We start from the raw sequence: 18,029 nt of genomic DNA, 5'->3' as shown, positions 1-18,029 counted from the left end.
GGGGGAGAGGCGGAGGGAGAGCGGGGGAGAGGCGGAGGGAGAGCGGGGGAGAGGCGGAGGGAGAGCGGGGGAGAGGCGGAGGGAGAGCGGGGGAGAGGCGGAGGGAGAGCGGGGGAGAGGTGGAGGGTGAGTGGTCCGTTGGTCATTCGGGGATTACCGAAGAAGTTTTTTCTTGTATCTGTTCAGAGATTGAGAAGAGGCTCCCAGATATTGAAATATTTAATGATGGGTTTCAGAAGAAATTATAGTTAAACTGCAAGAAACTGATTGGTGAGAAGTATCTGAGATCATTGTCACTGTGATTCCTGCTCCACACTCGACTCTCAATCTCCCTTTTTCATAAACCACACTTCGTTCTTTCTGCAAAGGGTTTCATTGGAGGGTCATACCCAGCACAGATGTAGAAATCTTGGTGATAGGACACCCCGTCTCCAGCGCTGCTCTCAACTTTCCTGCATGTTCTACGTAATTAGCTTCTTTGGCGTAGCCTCCAAACTGTCTGCAAGAACAAACAACAGGTCCCATCAGCAACAGCAATCTGAATGGAACAAAAGGCCCCCCTCGGTGAGACAGGGCCTCGTGGGACCCACAGGGCCATCTGTTTTTAAATCTCTCTTTGTCTGCCCCCACCCTGCTGGGCCCTGCATCCAGACACCCATTGATACCTTGCCCAAGTGTCCACCTATAGACACAGAGTATCAGCAAGATATTCGACCGTGGGAGAGAATCACTTCCAACATCCACACACGCAGGAGGCCACTGGACTATGATCAAGAGGGAGCGCCGCACTGTCGGAGGGGCGGTACTGAGGAGCGCCGCACTGTCGGAGGGTCGGTACTGAGGGAGCGCCGCACTGTCGGAGGGTCGGTACTGAGGGAGCGCCGCACTGTCGGAGGGGCGGTACTGAGGGAGCGCCGCACTGCCGGAGGGTCGGTACTGAGGGAGCGCCGCACTGCCGGAGGGTCGGTACTGAGGGAGCGCCGCACTGTCGGAGGGTCGGTACTGAGGGAGCGCCGCACTGTCGGAGGGTCGGTACTGAGGGAGCGCCGCACTGTCGGAGGGCCGGTACTGAGGGAGCGCCGCACTGTCGGAGGGCCGGTACTGAGGGAGCGCCGCACTGTCGGAGGGCCGGTACTGAGGGAGCGCCGCACTGTCGGAGGGTCAGTACTGAGGGAGCGCCGCACTGTCGGAGGGGCAGTACTGAGGGAGCGCCGCACTGTCGGAGGTGCCGTCTTTCGGATGAGACATTAAACCGAGGCCCTGTCTGCCCTCTCAGGTGGACGTAAAAGATCCGATGGCCACTATTCTGAAGGAGAGCAGGGGGAGTTCTCCCCGGTGTCCTGGGCCAATATTTACCCTTCAACCAACATCACTAAAAAACAGATTATCTGGTCATTATCACATTGCTGTTCGTGGGATCTTGTTGTGCGCAAATTTTCCCTACATTATAACAGTGACTACACTTCAAAAGTACTTATTGATTGTTAAGCAGTTTGTGAAGTCCTGAGGAGATTGAAAGACGCTATATAAATGCACTGTGACATTTCCATTCCCCACACTGTCCAATCTCTCAGCTTCTGTTTAACGTGGTGTCAAATTTGGGAGGTTTTACGCAGTGAGTGAGTGTGAACCAGAACCTTGTTGGAAATTGCCCAAAGCTCACTTCACTTAGGACTCTCACCTCACAGTCTGAGCTGGATTCCAACTCATGGCTCAGTGAGTTTATCCAGTGCGAAGCTGAGCGAGAAAAACCAGGTGGGTCCCAGGCTCATCCCTGGTCAGTGCCCAATTGCTCATCCCAGTTGGGCGACAGGAGGAACAGTACAATGGGCTAAAATGCCCCAGGGTTCTGGAGGGGGGAAAGAATCAGCCAGGGTACCTCCTCCCCCCCCCCCCCCCCCCACCACCTCGATCAGTCTGATAGAAAGTGTGAGTGTGGACAGAATCAGGCTCACCTGTCATGTCACAAGATTGGATATCCTGCCAACTCATACCTAAATCCCTGTCACTGGGGGGGAGGAACCAGAGGGTCAGTCCGAGCCACAACAGACTCTCATTTGCCAGCAGAGGTTCACTGAGTAGCGACCGGAAGTGGGACGGGACCCCAGGCTGATTTCCACCCCCAACCCCAAGGTCGGTCACTTCACCTCCCACTGCCGTTCAAGCTTCAGCCCATCCCAGGCTGGGTGCCCACCCAGGATTTTCCAAGTGGTTCAGTTACTCGCTGGTGTCACCGGCCCATTGACTGGGGACTGGGGTCTGATCTTTGCTAATGACCTGCTTCAGCCTCTGGCTGAGTTCGCACACACGTACGTGGAGTAGACCGTGAACCCATCCTGATGTTTGATCTCGATGCTCTCGTCGGTCGGTTTGGGAGCATTCTCCTGGAATTTGCTGGGATGCGGATTTGAACCTCGACCTTGAGCTGTAGGCTGTCACCCTCACATGGTTGAACAATCATGCTGACCGGAGCAGTCATACCCAATTGGACACCTGCAAAAAGGAGCAAATATTAGCAAGAGAGACCCCACAGTTGGGAAAAGAGGCGTGTGCGAGCTCTCCATCATTTCCCTCTAACCCTCGGGCAGTGTGAGCCCAACACATCCTCAATGGCTCACCATATCCTAACTCGCACCAAGTCCCGTTCACCCATCACCCCCTGTGCTCATTGACCTACATTGGCTCCCGGTCCGGCAATGCCTCGATTTTAAAATTCTCATCCTTGTTTTCAAATCCCTCCGTGGCCTCGCCCCCTCCCTATCTCTGTAACCTCCTCCAGCCCCTACAACCCTCCGAGATCTCTGCGCTCCTCCAATTCTGGCCTCTTGCGCATCCCCGATTTTCATCGCTCCACCATTGGCGGCCGTGCCTTCAGCTGCCTGGCCCTAAGCTCTGGAATTCCCTCCCTAAACCTCTCCGCCTCTCTCTCCTCCTTTAAGATGCTCCTTAAAACCTACCTCTTTGACCGAGCTTTTGGTCACCTGGCCTAATATCTCCTTGTGAGGCTCGATGTCAAACTTTGTCTGATTACGCTCCTGTGAAGCGCCTTGGGACGTTTTACTACATTAAAGGCGCTATATAAATGCAAGTTGTTGTCTGGTATGGATCGATGCATTCGACCTCTGGGCTGTGGTGAGTGAGCGGATCTGAGGCAGAGTAACATTCAGGGACCCTACAACTAGGTAAAGTCCAACCCCACAGACCCTTTCCTGATCCTTAAACTTTAATCTCACACAGGAGGCCGCTCGATACCTTGTTCATTGGCTCCTCCAACGTACTTCAGCAGCTTCACTGCTCCTTCACCCGAGCCCTCGTCAAATGGTTTCCCGCTAATGGTTTACACTGGCGTATTTACCAGCCTCGTACTGCCGCTCTCACAGGTCACGTCTCCCTGTCAGCAAAACCAGAGCCATCAATCCGAGGGCAGAACAAAACTCACTTAGAGATGGGAAAGGCACAGATTCAGCTTCTGCTTCCAATTCACCATTATATACGGTAATATACAGCGGGGAGTCCCGGAGATATCACCCTGTGTAATATACAGCGGGGAGTCCCGCAGATATCTCCCCGTGTAATATACAGCGGGGAGTCCCGGAGATATCTCCCCGTGTAATATACAGCGGGGAGTCCCGGAGATATCTCCCCGTGTAATATACAGCGGGGAGTCCCGGAGATATCTCCCCGTGTAATATACAGCGGGGAGTCCCGGAGATATCTCCCCGTGTAATATACAGCGGGGAGTCCCGGAGATATCTCCCTGTGCAATATACAGCGGGGAGTCCCGTTGATATCTCCCTGTGTAATATACAGCGGGGAGTCCCGGAGATATCTCCCCGTGTAATATACAGCGGGGAGTCCCGGAGATATCTCCCTGTGCAATATACAGCGGGGAGTCCCGTTGATATCTCCCTGTGCAATATACAGCGGGGAGTCCCGGAGATATCTCCCCGTGTAATATACAGCGGGGAGTCCCGGAGATATCTCCCTGTGCAATATACAGCGGGGAGTCCCGGAGATATCTCCCCGTGTAATATACAGCGGGGAGTCCCGGAGATATCTCCCCGTGCAATATACAGCGGGGAGTCCCGGAGATATCTCCCCGTGTAATATACAGCGGGGAGTCCCGGAGATATCTCCCTGTGCAATATACAGCGGGGAGTCCCGTTGATATCTCCCTGTGTAATATACAGCGGGGAGTCCCGGAGATATCTCCCTGTGTAACACACAGCGGGGAGTCCCAGAGATATCTCCCTGTGTAATATACAGCGGGGAGTCCCGGAGATATCTCCCTGTGCAATATACAGCGGGGAGTCCCGTTGATATCTCCCTGTGTAATATACAGCGGGGAGTCCCGGAGATATCTCCCTGTGTAACATACAGCGGGGAGTCCCGGAGATATCTCCCCGTGTAACACACAGCGGGGAGTCCTGGAGATACTCCCTGTGTAACACACAGCGGGGAGTCCCGGAGATATCTCCCTGTGTAACATACAGCGGGGAGTCCCGGAGATATCTCCCCGTGTAACACACAGCGGGGAGTCCTGGAGATATCTCCCCGTGTAACACACAGCGGGGAGTCCTGGAGATATCTCCCCGTGTAACACACAGCGGGGAGTCCTGGAGATATCTCCCCGTGTAATATACAGCGGGGAGTCCCCCAGATATCTCCCCGTGTAACAAACAGCGGGGAGTCCGGAGATATCTCCCCGTGTAACACACAGCGGGGAGTCCCGGAGATATCACCCCGTGTAATATACAGCGGGGAGTCCCGGAGATATCTCCCCGTGTAATATACAGCTGGGAGTCCCGGAGATATCTCCCCATATAACATACAGCGGGGAGTCCCGGAGATATCACCCTGTGCAATATACAGCGGGGAGTCCCGTTGATATCTCCCTGTGTAATATACAGCGGGGAGTCCCGGAGATATCTCCCTGTGTAACATACAGCGGGGAGTCCCGGAGATATCTCCCTGTGTAACACACAGCGGGGAGTCCCGGAGATATCACCCCGTGTAATATACAGCGGGGAGTCCCGGAGATATCACCCTGTGCAATATACAGCGGGGAGTCCCGTTGATATCTCCCTGTGTAATATACAGCGGGGAGTCCCGGAGATATCTCCCTGTGTAACACACAGCGGGGAGTCCCGGAGATATCACCCCGTGTAATATACAGCGGGGAGTCCCGGAGATATCACCCTGTGCAATATACAGCGGGGAGTCCCGTTGATATCTCCCTGTGTAATATACAGCGGGGAGTCCCGGAGATATCTCCCCGTGTAACATACAGCGGGGAGTCCCGGAGATATCTCCCTGTGTAATATACAGCGGGGAGTCCGGAGATATCTCCCCGTGTAACACACAGCGGGGAGTCCTGGAGATATCTCCCCGTGTAACAAACAGCGGGGAGTCCCGGAGATATCTCCCCGTGTAATATACAGCGGGGAGTCCCGGAGATATCTCCCCGTGTAACAAACAGCGGGGAGTCCCGGAGATATCACCCCGTGTAATATACAGCGGGGAGTCCTGGAGATATCTCCCCGTGTAATATACAGCGGGGAGTCCCGGAGATATCTCCCCGTGTAATATACAGCGGGGAGTCCCGGAGATATCTCCCCGTGTAATATACAGCGGGGAGTCCCGGAGATATCTCCCCGTGTAATATACAGCGGGGAGTCCCAGTGATATCTCCCTGTGTAATATCCTGTGGAGTAAACCACAACTGCTCCGTAATCTGAGAGATGCAATTAAAATACAGTCACTTACTCCCAGACTGAGCCCTGGATGTAGTTTATTAAATACAGTGCAGCCCCCCCAGGTCTCATGTCCCCACTCTCCAGTGCACTGGGTTTAATTATCCTCTCTCTCATGCGGGCAGTTATCTTATTTTGTTAATCAACTGATAAGTTACTGTTTGATTTAGTTTAGCTGCTCCTTATATACTTTTTAAAAAGAAAATAAAACTTACTAACTCAAGCCCACTTTCCGACAACAAAATCTGCGGCTCCTTACAGCCCAGTGTTGACAGGGAGAGGGGAAATGACCAGTCAGGCTCCTCCTGATCGTTCAACAATGCGTTCACGGGATAGTGTGTGAGAGGCATCGGACATCGGGCATCGGGCATCGGGGCATCGGGCATCGGGCATCAGACATCGGACATCGGGGCACCGGGCATCGGGGCACCGGGCATCAGGGCATCGGGCATCGGGCATCGGAGCATCGGGGCATCGGGCATCGGGCATCGGACATCGGGCATCGGACATCGGACATCGGGCATCGGACATCAGGGCATCGGACATCGGGGCGTCGGGGCATCGGGCATCGGGCATCGGGCATCGGACATCGGGCATCGGACATCGGGCATCGGACATCGGACATCGGGCATCGGACATCGGGGCGTCGGGGCATCGGGCTCCCACTGAGAGACAGTCGGTGACACTCACTCACTGTCCGGGGTATCACAGAAATAAGAGGCCACCTGGGCGATGGAGCAGGAGCGCCCGGTGCCCGTGGGACGGGGAGGGTGCCCGTGGGACGGTGGGGACGCGGGGGGGGGGGGTGCCTGTGGGACGGGGGGGGGGTGCCCGTGGGGCGGGGGGGACGCGGGGGGGGGGGTGCCCGTGGGGCGGGGGGACGGGGGGGGGGGGGTGCCCGTGGGACGGGGGGGGGTGCCCGTGGGACGGGGGGGGGGGGCGGTGCCCGTGGGGCGGGGGGGCGGTGCCCGTGGGGCGGGGGGACGGGGGGGGGGGGTGCCCGTGGGACGGGGGGGGGGGGTGCCGTGGGACGGGGGGGGGGGGGGGCGGTGCCCGTGGGGCGGGGGGACGGTGCCCGTGGGGTGGGGGGGGGGGGCGGCCCCGGTACTGAGGCAGACTATTCTGTGGAGCTCTGCTGCCCTCTGTGGACACTTGTTTGTAATAACATCTCCCGAGTATAAATCAATAGTTTCCTAATATTTACTTTATAAACTTTATCTCCAGCATTCTCCAAATCACAAATAAGGAACATAGAAAACTTACGGCACAGAAGGAGGCCATTCGGCCCATCACGTCTGTGCCGGTCGAAATAGAGCCACCCAGCCTAGTCCCAGCACTTGGTCCATAGCCCTGTAAGTTACGGCACTACAAGTGCACATCCAAGTGTTTTTAAATGCAATGAGGGTTTCTGCCTCAGGCAGTGAGTTCCAGACCCCCACCACCCTCTGGGTGACAAAATTTCTTCTCTGCTCCCCTCTAATCCTTCTACCAATTACTTTAAATCTATGCCCCCGGTCACGGTCCTCCCTATCCACTCTAGGCCCCTCATAATTTTATACACCTCAATTAAATCTCCCCTCAGCCTCCTCTATTCCAAAGAAAACAACCCCAGCCTATCCAATCTTTCCTCATAGCTAAACCTGTAAAGGATTCAGTGCTGAGTGCTGTCAATCACAGCCACGTCTGCCCAGTAATACCATCATGCTGTAAATCCAACCAAATTATTTCTCATTCCTTCATTTCCCCAGAATTGAAATCTTCTGCAAGTTGTAAATTTTACAGTGAGTTGGACACTTGTCTGTGTTCTGTGGTTCAGAGGCTGCCAGGGTCAAACTGACCGTCAACAGTGAGGGAGGAGCCAGACTGATCTCACATCCCCTGGGTCAGTCCAGGTGTCTGTTACAGCAATTAGGGATGGGCAATAAATGCCGGCCTTGCCAGCGACGCCCACATCCCGTGAACGAATTTTTAAAAAATGATCTCCAAAGTGAGGGGGCCGGGTCACATTCCCAAATCACACACACACACACGCATATATACAACACGCATAGACATATATACACACACGCATAGACATATATACACACACGCATAGACATATATACACACACGCATAGACATATATACACACACGCATAGACATATATACACACACGCATAGACATATATACACACACGCATAGACATATATACACACACGCATAGACATATATACACACACGCATAGACATATATACACACACGCATAGACATATATACACACACGCATAGACATATATACACACACGCATAGACATATATACACACACGCATAGACATATATACACACACGCATAGACATATATACACACACGCATAGACATATATACACACACGCATAGACATATATACACACACGCATAGACATATATACACACACGCATAGACATATATACACACACGCATAGACATATATACACACACGCACAGACATATATACACGCACGCATAGACATATATACACACACGCACAGACATATATACACGCACGCATAGACATATATACACACACGCATAGACATATATACACACACACACATATATACACACACACACGCATAGACATATATACACACACGCATAGACATATATACACACACGCATAGACATATATACACACACATACACATATACACACACACACGTACACATATACACACACACACACACACACACACGCACAGACATATATACACGCACGCATAGACATATATACACGCACGCATAGACATATATACACACACACACATATATACACACACACACACATACACACATACACACACGCACAGACATATATACACGCACGCATAGACATATATACACGCACGCATAGACATATATACACGCACGCATAGACATATATACACACACACACACATATATACACACACACACATATATACACACACGCATAGACATATATACACACACGCATAGACATATATACACACACATACACATATATACACACACGTACACATATACACACACACACATACACACACGCACAGACATATATACACGCACGCATAGACATATATACACGCACACATAGACATATAGACACACACACACACACATACACACACGCACAGACATATATACACGCATGCATAGACATATATACACGCACGTACACACATGCGTACACATACACACACACATACGTACACACACGCGTGCACATAAACACAGGTGCACGCACACGTGTACGCACAGGTGCGCACGTTTTCCAGTAGGGGTCACTGCCTAACAAGTGCGGGGGAGAGAGGGAGAAGGGGGAGTGGGGAGATGGTGTGGAGGAGGAGGGGGAGCGAGGGAGGGAGGGAGGGCAATGAATTCAGCAATAATTCCAGACATTTCCCAGTTCTTGAGAGTCTGTGAAACAGGTTGTGTCGAAGTGTGGGTGTGTCCGACACTATTGAAATCCCCAGTAGGTCTAAGGACATTACTGAAGGTTTGGGTTTAGAGCCAGTTTTCCCAGAGTTGCTGTGCGAGGCCACTGGTCTGTCATTTAGAAGCTGAATGTTTCCAGTCTGCTGAAGCTGCTTACCTTGGTTTCTGAGTTGAGGACCTGACAGGGTCTATTCTCAGTCGGACTGAACAACGAGTTACTTATCATCCCGAACATGACTGCACTTTAACACAATTTACAGTGGAACTCAACAAAAATATGTCAACCAGTGGCCTCGAGTGTCTGTGAAAGGACCAATGGTGAACGAGGTCTGTAATTTAGCACAAACTGATTACACAACTTAAAGGACAGGAAATCGACCAAGAGTTCATCAACTTCCTTCAATCAGAAAAAGTCCAGAAAATGACACAGTCACAACGGGGAGGAGCCTGTGGATTAACCCTTTCACTGCTATTGGGTAACCCTTTGTGTATGAAAGTGGTCAGAGAGAAGCCAGTTTATCATTGGTCAAATGGAGGAGAAATCTTCAATCCTTCAGGTTGAGCACAGAGATTGGTCAGGACAGAGAGTGAACTTCAACGAGTGAATCGCTAAAAGTGTGTTTTATTTTTATCAAACTGAAATTTAACTTAGATTAAACTTAATTTACTAACTTTAAAAACCTGCAAGTCAGTGGCAGTTAATAGTTAATTATTGTGACTAGAAGCTGATTAACCGATTATAACCAGGGTGTGTCAGAAAGGAACACAGTCCAAGGATCTCTGCAAAAGTACAGAGTTTGATAAGGACAGAGAGTGAATTGCTGAGCGTGGAGACTTTCAACTGGGAATTTGATGAGTGTGGGGATTAGGTGCCATGTGATTTAAACCAAGGGACTATAAACGAATCTGTCAACTTTTAAAACTTTTAAGACTTAAACAAAAAATACATCAACATTTTAAAAAAGACTAAGTAATTACTAATTATTTTGAAATCAAGCTAAATCCATTTACTAAATATAATCTAGACCTCAAGTGATTTTATTAGTCCTACAAAGAAACTATTTATTAACTAAATAAATAAAAACTAGAAATGGCAGTACAGGCTGTGTGTCGGGACTGTAATATGTGGGAGTTTGTGGACAACGAGACTGTCCCAATTGCCCCATCTGCAGTAAATGTCTCTGGATTGAGACACTCCAGCTCAGAGTCTCTGAGTTAGAGACGCTCTGACACATAAGGGAGGGCGAGGTAGAGAGGGAGGTCCCACCGACACTGGTCCTGTCCAACGGGTACGAGGTACTTGATACATGTGAGGATCAGGATGAAAATTGCAGGGACGATTCCCAGAAATCTAACCACGGCACCGTGGAGCATGAGGCAGTCCAGTGGGGGATGAGAATCGAAAGGTCGTGGTCAGAGAGGATTCAATATTTAGGGGGATAGATAGCATCGTCTGCAGTCGCGACTGAGAGTCCAGGAGGCTGTGTTGCCCACCTGGTGGAAGGGTAAAGGATATCTCGGAGCAACTGGAGAGGATCTTGGAAATGGAGGAGGAGGATCCAGTTACCCTGGTCCATGTCGGCACCAATAACATAAGGAAGAGCGAAGAAGAGGTCCGGCTAAGGGAATATCAGAAACTAGGAATTAAATTAAAAAGCAGGAACTCGTAGACGGGAATCTCAGGTTTATTACTTGAAAAACGTGCTAATTGGCCCAGGGATAGGCCAATCAGGAAGGTGAATGTGTAGCTGAAAGACTGGGGTGGGAAGAAGAGGGTCCATTTCATTGGACACTGGAACCAGCACCGGGACGGGAAGGAGCTGCTCCACTGGGACGGGAAGGAGCTGCTCCACCGGGACAGGAAGGAGCTGTACCCCCGGGACAGGAAGGAGCTGCTCCACCGGGACAGGAAGGAGCTGTACCCCCGGGACAGGAAGGAGCTGCTCCACCGGGACAGGAAGGAGCTGCTCCACCGGGAGGGGAAGGAGCTGCACCCCCGGGACAGGAAGGAGCTGTACCCCCGGGAGGGGAAGGAGCTGTACCCCCGGGACGGGAAGGAGCTGCTCCACCGGGACGGGAAGGAGCTGCTCCACCGGGACAGGAAGGAGCTGCTCCACCGGGACAGGAAGGAGCTGTACCCCCAGGACAGGAAGGAGCTGCTCCACCGGGACAGGAAGGAGCTGTACCCCCGGGACAGGAAGGAGCTGTACCCCCAGGACGGGAAGGAGCTGTACCCCCGGGACGGGAAGGAGCTGTACCCCCGGGACAGAAAGGAGCTGCACCCCCGGGACGGGAAGGAGCTGTACCCCCGGGAGGGGAAGGAGCTGTACCCCTGGGACGGGAAGGAGCTGTACCCCCGGGACAGAAAGGAGCTGCACCCCCGGGACAGAAAGGAGCTGTACCCCCAGGACGGGAAGGAGCTGTACCCCCGGGACGGGAAGGAGCTGCTCCACCGGGACGGGAAGGAGCTGGACCCCCGGGACGGGAAGGAGCTGCACCCCCGGGACGGGAAGGAGCTGCTCCACCGGGATAGGCTCCACCTGAACCGGAATGGGACCATAGTCCGAGCGGAGAGGATAAATAGGGCGGTGGATAAAGCTTTAAACTGGAAAGATGGGTGGGGGGTCTGTGAGCAATAACACAAGCTTAAAGATAAAAGAAACAGGAGATGAGAGTAAAGGTCAGACCAGAGTAAGGAATAAAGATAACATAAACGGTCAAAGAACAAATACAGTTATAAAAGGTCTATTAAAAATAAAGTAGAAGGAACAACTATTGAAGATGAATTAAACTGCCTGGACAGCAATATACACAGCGTCCAAAATAAAACAGGGGAACTGGAGGCAATAATCTGCAGCGAGGAACCAGATGAAGGAGGAATAACTGAAACATCACTACATAAAGAACAGAACTAGCAACTAATCATTCATAGAATCATAGAAAGGTTACAGCACGGAAGGAGGCCATTCGGCCCATCGAGTCCGCGCCGGCTCTCTGTAAGAGCAATCCAGCTAGTCCCACTCCCCCGCCCTTTCCCCGTAGCCCTGCAAATTTTTTCCCAGTTCCTTTTTGAAGGCCATGATTGAATCTGCCTCCACCACCCCCTCGGGCAGTGCATTCCAGATCCTAACCACTCGCTGTGTAAAAAAGTTTCTCCTCATGTCACCTTTGGTTCTTTTGCCAATCACCTTAAATCTATGTCCTCTGGTTCTTGACCCTTCCGCCAATGGGAACAGTTTCTCGCTATCCACTCTGTCTAGACCCTTCATGATTTTGAATACCCCTATCAAATCTCCTCGCAACCTTCTCTGTTCTAAGGAGAACAACCACAGCTTCTCCAGTCTATCCACGTAACTAAAGTCCCTCATCCCTGGACTTTTTTAAACACTTTCTCAACCTGCCCTGCCACCTTCAATGATTTGTGTACATACACCCCCAGATCTCTCTGTTCCTGCAGTGCCTTTAGAATTGTGCCATTTAGTTTATATTGCCTCTCCTCGTTCTTCCTACCAAAATGTATCACTTCACACTTCTCTGCATTAAATTTCATCTGCCATGTGTCCGCCCATTCCACCAGCCTGTCGATATCCTCTTGAAGTCTATCACTATCCTCCTCACTGTTCACTACTCTTCCAAGTTTTGTGTCATCTGCAAATTTTGAAATTGTACCCTGTACACCCAAGTCCAAGTCATTAATATGACCATCTCCAACAAGAGAGAGTCTAACCACCTCCCCTTGACAGTCAACGGCATTACCATCGCCGAATCCCCCACCATCAACATCCTGGGGGTCACCAATGACCAGAAACTTAACTGGACCAGCCATATAAATACTGTGGCTACAAGAGCAGGTCAGAGGCTGGGTATTCTGCGGCGAGTGACTCACCTCCTGACTCCCCAAAGCCTTTCCACCATCTACAAGGCACGAGTGTGATGGAATACTCTCCACTTGCCTGGATGAGTGCAGCTCCAACAACACTCAAGAAGCTCGACACCATCCAGGACAAAGCAGCCCGCTTGATTGGCACCCCATCCACCACCCTAAACATTCACTCCCTTCACCACCGGCGCACAATGGCTGCAGTGTGTACCATCCACAGGATGCACTGCAGCAACTCGCCAAGGCTTCTTCGACAGCATCTCCCAAACCCGCGACCTCTACCACCTAGAAGGACAAGGGCAGCAGGCACATGGGAACAACACCACCTGCACGTTCCCCTCCAAGTCACACACCATCCCAACTTGGAAATATATCGCCGTTCCTTCATTGTCGCTGGGTCAAAATCCTGGAACTCCCTTCCTAACAGCACTGTGGGAGAACCTTCACCACACGGACTGCAGCGGTTCAAGAAGGCGGCTCACCACCACCTTCTCGAGGGCAATTAGGGATGGGCAATAAATGCCGGCCTCGCCAGCGACGCCCACATCCCATGAACAAATAAAAAAATGACAGGAAGTACCTGTTTCCCCTAGCGGAGAGTTCAAGAACTAGAGGACATAGATTTAAGCTGATTGGCGGAAGGATTAGAGGGGACATGAGGAAAAACTTTTTTACCCAGAGGGTGGTGGGTGTATGGAATTTGCTGCCCAAGTTATTGGCAGAGGCAGTGACCCTCAACTCTTTTAAAAAGTACCTGGACCTGCACCTAAAGTGCTGTAAGCTGCAGGGCTACGGACCGGGTGCTGGAAGGTGAGATTAGAATGGGCATCTGGTTGTTCTTCGAGCCGGCGTGGACACAATGGGCCGAATGGCCCCCTTCTTTGCAGGATCTTTTCTATGGTTCGATGGTTCTAAGACAGTCACTAATAAATCCAATAGGAAATTCAGGAGAAACTTCTTTACCCAGAGAGTGGTGAGAATGTGGAACTCACTACCACAAGGAGTAGTTGAGGTGAATAACATAGATGCATTTAAGGGGAAGCTGGATAAACAAATGAGGGAGAAAGGAATAGAAGGTTATGGTGATAGGGTGAGATGAAGACGGATGGGAGGAATCTCATTTGGAGCAAAACACCGGCATAGACCTATTGGGCCAAATGGCCTGTTTCTGTGCTGTAAATTCTATGTAATTCAATCCTGGCTCTGGGTTTCAAGGCCTGGAGTTCCTGGTTGTCTCTGGATGTTAATATTTCTCATTAATACATCAGTCCGGTAGCAACACCCGGGGAAACGCTCATACTCTCTCAAAGAGGTTGATAATTGTGACCTGAAAACAAAAACCTGTCACTGTTTGCCACATCACAGCGAGAGCACACTCTTTAAATTGGTGCTTGGTGTTTACAGGCCCAGTGTGGCAGCTTATTCACCAATGGTATGGGGTTTTTATTGACATTACTCAGCCATTGCTCTGTTACCGTTGGTCTGGTCTCTCTCCTCCTCACCTGAACATGTTGTTTCCAACCGCCCTCCAATATCCCGCCCATTCTTCATGTGTGAGTCTGGACAGTGACCATTGGCAGGTTTCAGCAACTCTCCACGCGAGTGGATGTCGAAGCTTTCGCAACATGAACTTTATTTGTGTTCAAAAGCTATTTTTAAAAAATAAGATTTATAAAGCTGGCAGAGACTGGGTTATTGTGACCTTTGCCTTTTCGCTGCAGCTCCCTTTTTCATTCACAAATAAAATAAATGGATTCATTCTGAAGTATATTTTTTAATGTGGTAGTTTTCTTAATTTTAATGAATGGAAATAAACCCGTTTATAAAAGATTTTAAATTAACCAAAAAACTGTTGGCAGCGGTGGGATTCGAACCCACGCCTCCGAAGAGACTGGAGCCTTAATCCAGCGCCTTAGACCGCTCGGCCACGCTACCGGGTGAACAGCTCGGCCCGCAAACATGGACTAGAAGCCGCAGCGGGAGGGACCCCCGGCCCCGCGGAGGTTCCGGTGATGTTTGGTGCGCCCTCCCGGTACCGGATGCCGATGCTCTGCGGAGGGAGCCGCACCAGTTTCCCGGCGATTAGCCGGCGCCGTCGGCCTGTTTAGCTCCCCGTGAGCCGGGGCTCGCTCAGTCCGTTGGCCGCTACCGCGGTGACCACTACAGCCCCGGCGCGGGGCCCGCCTGCACCTGGTAGCGTGGCCGAGTGGTCTAAGGCGCTGGATTTAGGCTCCAGTCATTTCGATGACGTGGGTTCGAATCCCACCGCTGCCAGAAGATTTTTTTTATATTTAATTTTCCCCTTTTTTCCCCGCCGTTTACTTCAAGTGATTCGATCCGCTGTTCGCTGAACCGCAAACCAAACCTGCAGATTTTGCGGGGACGCTCGCTGAGAAGGTTTAACATCAGTTTAACGCCGCGAGGAGTTCAATCGGTAGCGTGGCCGAGCGGTCTAAGGCGCTGGATTAAGGCTCCAGTCTCTTCGGAGGCGTGGGTTCGAATCCCACCGCTGCCAAGGTATTTTTGTTAAAGATTTTGCTTTTCAAATCACAAAGTGCAACAATGACAAACCAGGCTGGAAGTTCTCGGCTGCTCTTCCACCACCCAAAAAGGTTGATGTCTCCGCTGATCACAACTGTCACCACCTGAAGGATCTTCAGCTGGAAGGTTAACCAGACGGGCCGAATGGCCTCCTTCTGTGCTGTAAAATTCTATTAATCTAAGGAGTTGCTGCGTGAAGTCTGAAATCTGGTTGGGCTTATCTCAGGATTTTATAGAAACATAGAAAATAGGAGCAGGAGTAGGCCATTCGGCCCTTCGAGCCTGCTCCCCCATTCAATATGATCATGGCTGATCCTCTATCTCAATACCTTTTTCTCGCTCTCTCCCCATACCCCTTAATGCCTATCTAGCTCCTTCTTAAATATAGTCAGTGACTTGGCCTCCACAGTCTTCTGTGGTAGAGAATTCCACAGGTTCACCACCCTCTGAGTGAAGAAATTTCTCCTCATCTCAGTCCTAAATATCCAACCCCGTATCCTGAGACGGTGACCCCTCGTTCTGGACCCTCCAGCCAGGGGAAACATCCTCCCTGCATGTTGCCGGATCTGGTTAACCTTCCAGCTGAAGATCCTTCAGGTGGTGACAGTTGTGATCGGCGGAGACATCAACCTTTTTGGGTGGTGGAAGAGCAGCCGAGAACTTCCAGCCTGGTTTGTCATTGTTGCACTTTGTGATTTGAAAAGCAAAATCTTTAACAAAAATACCTTGGCAGCGGTGGGATTCGAACCCACGCCTCCGAAGAGACTGGAGCCTTAATCCAGCGCCTTAGACCGCTCGGCCACGCTACCGATTGAACTCCTTGCGGCGTTAAACTGATGTTAAACCTTCTCAGCGAGCGTCCCCGCAAAATCTGCGGGTTTGGTTTGCGGTTCAGCGAACAGCGGATCGAATCACTTGAAGTAAACGGCGGGGAAAAAAGGGGAAAATTAAATATAAAAAAAATCTTCTGGCAGCGGTGGGATTCGAACCCACGTCATCGAAATGACTGGAGCCTAAATCCAGCGCCTTAGACCACTCGGCCACGCTACCAGGTGCAGGCGGGCCCCGCGCCGGGGCTGTAGTGGTCACCGCGGTAGCGGCCAACGGACTGAGCGAGCCCCGGCTCACGGGGAGCTAAACAGGCCGACGGCGCCGGCTAATCGCTGGGAAACTGGTGCGGCTCCCTCCGCAGAGCATCGGCATCCGGTACCGGGAGGGCGCACCAAACATCACCGGAACATCCTCCCTGCAGTCTGTTGAGCCCTGTCAGAATTTTATACGTTTCAATGAGATCCCCTCTCATTCTTCTAAACTCGAGTGAATACAGGCCGAGTTGATCCAATCTCTCCTCATACGACAGTCCTGCCATCCCAGGAGTCAGTCTGGTGATTCGCTGCACTCCCTCCATTGCATCATACAATGGTTACGGCGCAGGAGGTCCCTGCTAGCTGAAATTGTAAATGGTTCCCTCTCCTCAGGTACTTTACAAAACCTCAGTCATCAGCCCCTCCACAAAAAAACACTTGACCCTTCCATCCTTACAAAGTATTACCGCCCCATCTCCAACCTCCCTTTCCCCTCCAAAGCCCTTGAGCGTGTTGCGACCTCCCAAATCCATGCCTATCTTTCCCGTAACTCCATGTTTGAATCTCTCCGATCAGGTTTCTGCCCCTGGTACAACACCAAAATGGCTCTAACTAAAGTCACGAATGACAACCTCTAGGGCTGAGACCTTGGTGCAATATCCCTCCTCGTCTCCTCAACTGCTCTGCAGCCTTTGACGTGGTTAACCACACCATCATCGGCCAAACATTGTCCAACTCCATGGGACATGGTTTCACTCTTACCATTCTTATCATAGCGAGGGCATCTCCAACATGGCCCTGCCCCTCCCTTACTCTGCAACCTCCTCCAGCTCCATAACCCCCCTAGAACTCTTCTTACTCTGTCCTCTTGTGCATCCCCCACACCTCTTGTCTTAATATTGGTGACTGTGCCTTCAGTCGTCTAGGTACTCTGGAATTCTCTCCTTAAACAATTCCTGTACTCTGGAATTCTCTCCTTAAACCTCTCTGCCTCTCCAGTGCCCTTTCCCCCTTTAAGACTCTCCTTAAAACCCACTGTTTTGACTATACTTTTGGTCATCCCTCTTAATATCTCCTTCTTTGGCTCATCGTCCATTCTTGCCTGATTATGCCTCGGTGAAGCACCTTGGGACATTAAAGGCGCTATATAAATGCAATTTATTGCTGTTGAGAGCGGTACTGGCGGGAACAGTTTGAGTGGATGAATGAAGAGCATTAAATAGCGAGTGCACTGAAGTACAATTGTTGCTATAAAGAAACTGAGTGACCTGCAATCTGTCTCGTACACCTTGCTCGTGTGTGTATCTGTGCTGCCATATTTGTATTTTGTTT

The 18,029-nt window shown here is 51.2% G+C and overlaps 5 non-coding genes and 1 pseudogene across 5 annotated transcripts; 2 read left to right on the top strand and 4 right to left on the bottom strand.

Moving 5' to 3' along the window:
* Window positions 1–206: 206 nt before the first annotated feature.
* Window positions 207–9,589, bottom strand: LOC137305313 (heme-binding protein 1-like; annotated as a pseudogene).
* Window positions 9,590–14,924: 5,335 nt separating this feature from the next.
* On the bottom strand, window positions 14,925–15,006 carry trnal-aag (transfer RNA leucine (anticodon AAG)). The gene has a single exon. It is a non-coding gene; the product is annotated as a tRNA-Leu (tRNA).
* Window positions 15,007–15,263: 257 nt separating this feature from the next.
* On the top strand, window positions 15,264–15,345 carry trnal-uag (transfer RNA leucine (anticodon UAG)). The gene has a single exon. It is a non-coding gene; the product is annotated as a tRNA-Leu (tRNA).
* A 159-nt stretch (window positions 15,346–15,504) lies between these two features.
* On the top strand, window positions 15,505–15,586 carry trnal-aag (transfer RNA leucine (anticodon AAG)). Its single transcript has one exon. It is a non-coding gene; the product is annotated as a tRNA-Leu (tRNA).
* A 753-nt stretch (window positions 15,587–16,339) lies between these two features.
* Window positions 16,340–16,421, bottom strand: trnal-aag (transfer RNA leucine (anticodon AAG)). The gene has a single exon. It is a non-coding gene; the product is annotated as a tRNA-Leu (tRNA).
* Window positions 16,422–16,580: 159 nt separating this feature from the next.
* trnal-uag (transfer RNA leucine (anticodon UAG)) lies at window positions 16,581–16,662 on the bottom strand. The gene has a single exon. It is a non-coding gene; the product is annotated as a tRNA-Leu (tRNA).
* Window positions 16,663–18,029: the final 1,367 nt, after the last annotated feature.

Source organism: Heptranchias perlo, chromosome 40 (genome assembly GCF_035084215.1).
Source record: "Heptranchias perlo isolate sHepPer1 chromosome 40, sHepPer1.hap1, whole genome shotgun sequence".
In the NCBI taxonomy this organism is placed as follows: domain Eukaryota; kingdom Metazoa; phylum Chordata; class Chondrichthyes; order Hexanchiformes; family Hexanchidae; genus Heptranchias; species Heptranchias perlo.
The sequence above is the reverse complement of the archived record's forward strand: the minus strand, read 5'-3'. Positions and strand labels throughout refer to the sequence as shown.